Below are 5,067 nucleotides of genomic sequence, written 5' to 3'. Positions count from 1 at the left end.
CTAGAATTTTGTGTTTTGCATATTTCTTTGTGTAGCACTTTCTGTCATTTATTTACTATTTTCATTGTCGCATTTTCCTGTTCTATTTCTCCTTTTTCAAACATTCATGGTAAAACTGCCTCCTCATTTTCCCCTTCCCTCTGATTTTTCCAGTCATCCTGCTTCCATTTGCATTCATCAGTCCTCCTACACCTTCTCCTTTACACCTTTCCATCTTTTAGTATCCTGGTGTACACAGACGAGTCACGGCATAAATCTAGAACTACTAACACAAAACTGTCGTTTTATCCGTGACAGTCTTTTCCTGTTTCATTTTCTATCCTACCCGTATCCCCCTATCACCTGTTCTTAAAGAAACCCCAAGTGATCTGATCCTTTTCCTATCAATTTTTCAGTTTTCATCCATTTGTATTATTTATCCTTCATTTATACATCTTCCTCCCTCTGTGTTATATAAAAATGTGATATACCGTTGCGATGTTTTTGTCTTTCAGTTCAAGACATAGCTGTGACTTTTTTGTTTTGTTTTCAGAGAATGTAAGCTGATTTATACAAGACATTCTTCCGTCAGGCTAAGTGAAAAAAATCTGTCAGGTGAAGTTCCATATGATATTTCTACCCTCCCGTCCCTACACATAGGATCATCTTTGTAATTCAGAAGAGTACGGTATGGATTTCTGACTCATACAGGTCACCTCAGCCCGAGAATAAAATTGTCATAAATGTCATATATAAAATTCTATCGACACAAACTTTTTGCCTTTCCTTTCTTATCTCGTACTATTACTGCCTTCCTAAGCTCTTCAAGGGAAACTTTTAGGTGATCTAACCCTCCTCCCTCCTCTCTTCAATCATCCTCCTCTCCTCCTTTCAATTCTTCATTTCTACAGGAGCTTCCTTCGTCCTCCCTCATTCCCCAACTTGCAGCCATATCCAGCTCAGTTCATTTCCCCATCACTTTTCTCCTCACTTCTTTTTTGCCGTCGCCTCACGTACCTCATTTCCCTTTTAAAGTTTTTTCTTACTTTTCTTATATTTCACTCTCCTCGTCCGCTTCCACTCCCTTCTCATCGTCTTTCCTCTTTCTTTTTGACCCTCTTTTCTCTCTCATTTTAGCTCCAGCGTCTCACACTTTCAACTTTGTCTCGTATGTCTGCCTTCTTTATTCCACTTTCCTCTGCATTATTCTTCTTTCTTCTTATTCTTCAATTATCGTTCTACATTTCTTTAAGCCAGTTTAATTTTCTTTTTCTCTAATTTCTCTGTCTTTTCTGCTTCGAGTTCTTTTTCCCTTCCTTCTACTTTCGTTTATCCAGTTTATCATACTTCATTAGAATTTCTGTTTTCCTCTTCCAGTACCCTCCCTTTCTTCCATTCTGCTTGTTTTCATTTATCCTTTCTCCTCCTCTTCCATGTTCAGTTACAGTCGTGTTATGTTGTCTTCCCTTCCTGTTTTTCTTCCCATTATTATTCATGTAAGTTTCCTTCCCTGGGTCTCTCCTTTTCTTTTCTCACTCCTGTATCTCTTCTTTTTCGTCATCCTTTTCCCTTTCCTTTTGCTTGTCTTCCTCTTCCTGTCTGCCCACTACTCCTCTTCCCCTCCTCCGAGCGCTTTTGCACCCTTTTAATTTTGTCAGCCCTCTTTTTCCTTTTCTTCTCCTTGCATTCACTCCATTCACTCGTGTTCTTCTCTATTCTCCCCTCTCCTCTCCTCATCCCACTCCCTCCTCTTACTCTCTTTCCTCCTCTCACCCCATTCCGCTCTCCACCACTAGCTCTACTCCACTTCTCTTCCTCTCTCCATTCCTCCTCTCACCCCACTCCACTTTTCTCTCCAGCTCTCTTCTTCTTGCTCCTTTCTTCGTTCCACCTTTAATCCCTCTTCTTTCTATCTTCTCCTCTTCCCAGTTTTCCCTTCATTTCGCTCTTCTTCTTTCCCTTCCATTCACTCCAAAAATTTTCCTTTCAGTTCCATCACTCTGCTCTCCTTGCTTCCCCTTCCTTCACGCTACTATTCCTCCTTATCCTTCCTTCACACTACTCCTCTTCCCTATCCTCTCCTCACTCTACTCTTCTAGTCTACTATTTTCTCCTTTCACTCACTTTCTCCCATCAAAACACGCCATTTTGCTTTCTCTCTCCACTTCTATTCTTCAGTCCTCTTCTCCCTGCTCTCTTCCTTCCCTCTTTCCACTCTTTTCCTTCCTCCCTCCACCACGCTTCATTTCTCTCTCCACTCTTTCTCTCTACACTTCCTTTCTCCACTCTTCCTCAGTCCATTTCCACTTTCCTTTCTTACCTTGCTTTCGGTTTTGCTCTGTCCTCTTTTTCCCCTCTCTCAATTGTATTTTTTCCTCCTCCCCACCGCTGTTTCTCCACTCTCTTCCTTTCCTCGCTCCACTTTTCTTTCCCATCTCCTTCCCTGGCACTCTCTCGCCCCGATTGCCACCGCAGAAATTACGTTTTTTGTTTCCGGAGCGAGTTTAATCTCAGGAAGGCGATATCGAGTGTACCAAGACCACCCTGTTGTTGCTTACTGGTGAGAGAGAGAGAGAGAGAGAGAGAGAGAGAGAGAGAGAGAGAGAGAGAGAGAGAGAGAGAGAGTTTGTGTTTACGTGTACATGTGCCTGTATGCATATGTGTGTGTGTGTGTGTGTGTGTGTGTGTGTGTGTGTGTGTGTGTGTGTGTGTGTGTGTGTGTGTGTGTGTGCGTGTGTACGTGATCTTCTTCCAAATTCAAAAGCGCGTCGTATTGAAAGTACAGTGTTGTGGGGTTTAAGAAAGGTTATATTAATGTTCTTTTCTGCCAACGGATGATTTCATATATCTTAGGAAAGGCTTCTCATCACCATCATCATCATCATCATCATCATCATCATCATCATCATCATCATCATCATCATCAAGAAAGGGTTAAAAATAATGGATGAGTGTGGTGGACCAACAAGCATTCTTCTCTTCACTCCAACAGACAGCTTCTCTGAGTTTTCGAAGGATATCTCGTAGCGAAGAAATTAAGACAGAAATATAAATCAAGTCTTTAATTTAACGTTGCAGAGAAAGTAAATGATCAGGTCTAGATGGGCGCAGACGACTTTTTTTCTTTTAAATCTAAGGAAGAACTCGTAATACAGTGGGAGTTAATTCTGGTTCCAAGAAAACTAACACCACTTGACTGTTTTGGTCATAGGACATCTCGCAGTAAAAGAGGAGTGTAGTAGTAGGTGGGACGGAGGGGGTAGTGTTGATAATGTGAGGTGTGAGGAAGGGAGGGAGGGAGGCGTTGGGTAGGGGAGGAAACGGGGAAGTAGGAATGTGAATGAGAGGAAGTGCGATGGAGAGGGAGGAGGATGTGTGTGTGTGTGTGTGTGTGTGTGTGTGTGTGGAGAGAGAGAGAGAGAGAGAGAGAGAGAGAGAGAGAGAGAGAGAGAGAGAGAGAGAGAGAGAGAGAGAGAGAGAGAGAGAGAGAGAGAGAGAGAGAGAGAGAGAGAGAGAGAGAGGACTATGTGAGTGTGGAGTACGACAGTTATTAGCTGAGCCAAGGAGGTTATGTTTTACTCCGTGTTGGTTTTGTTTTTGTCTGTCTGTCTGTCTGTTAGAAGGAATACTGAAAAAGTTATAAACGGATTTTGATGAAATTTTGTGGAAGGGTGCTCCATGGGCCAAGGAAGAAATAATTTAATTTTGGGCCTGATCCAGAGTATCTCGCACAATATCCCCAAAAGTTCTCAATGAATTTCAATGAAAATTGGTGGAAGAGTGGGTTATAGACCAAGAATGAATTGATAAAATTTTGTGGCGGATCTGAATCCGGAATAACTCAGAAAGTTTTGAACGGATATTGATGACATTTTGTGGAAGGGTGGTTCATGGGTCAAGGAAAAAATGATTAAATTTTAGGGGGGATCTGGACCCGGGTCCGGAGAATCCAGCACAATGTCTCCAAAAGTTCTCAAAATTACAATGAAATTTTGTGGAAAGGTGGACCTTACACCTAGAAAGAATTTATTAAATTTGGGGGTGAATCCGGATCTGAATCATATATCCACGGATCCAGATCCTTTTTAATGACAATGGCATTGGTGGAGGTATGCGCTTTCTGAGCGCTTTCTAGTTCTCAGTAATATTCCAGGGGATGAAATGGTGGATGCAGATTGCAGCTGGGAGCAATTCTGAGGTTAGCTACCTTGATGCACCAAATTTGTTACAGGTATATTCTATGTCGGCCAACACTACACCATCATCATCATCAACAGCCTTAGCAGGTGCCGCAAAACGTCATCAGAGCTAACAGCATTATGTTCCTCATTATCATCATAATTATTACCATCACTAACATCAGTCTCGACATCAACAATATCATCATCATCATCATCATCATCATCATCAACATAACTCATTTACATTAATTGGCCCAGATTTTCGTCTTGTTGCAACTTTTTTCCCATACCTCAATGACCGTATAAAATAATACTATGACTCTAATGTACAGTCTTTCCATATAACTTTTCTTGACTAGCACCATATTCTAATGCAAACCTATTACTACACCTGAACAGTCAAGATGGAGAGATGGCAGTTATGGGCCAGGTTAAAGTGAATAGAATATTACTGTCATTATCATCACAGTCACCAACGTCGTCACTGTTATCATCGTCCTCGTCCTTTTTGCTATCATCAGTATCATCATATTTATTCTTATTATCTTCATTATCATCACAGGGGTAAACAGGAGTACAGCAAGTGTAAAGAAATACAGCTGAGGACAAGAATTCGTCTACAGTTCAATTGTATTTACTATAAACTCAGGGCACGTTCATCACTTTTCCTCCTGGCGCAACGAATAGGAGAGAATCATCTATGCTAGGGATATGTACTAAGCCTCTCTCAGCTTTGGATTATTGGCCTACAGAGGAAAGTGAGACGTACAAGAGGTGAATTATTAAGTAAGCCTTTGTCCTCAGCGATACTTATAACGGGTGGCCTACTGACTAATAGTGGGGGTATCTGCTGATGTTGTATCTATTACATGGATAATCTTACCAACAAATACGAGAAGAGGAAATA

This window comes from Coenobita brevimanus, chromosome 65 (assembly GCF_032717465.1).
Source record: "Coenobita brevimanus isolate Jiangsu-jjx chromosome 65, ASM3271746v2, whole genome shotgun sequence".
NCBI lineage: Eukaryota > Metazoa > Arthropoda > Malacostraca > Decapoda > Coenobitidae > Coenobita > Coenobita brevimanus.
This window is presented reverse-complemented; position numbering follows the sequence as displayed.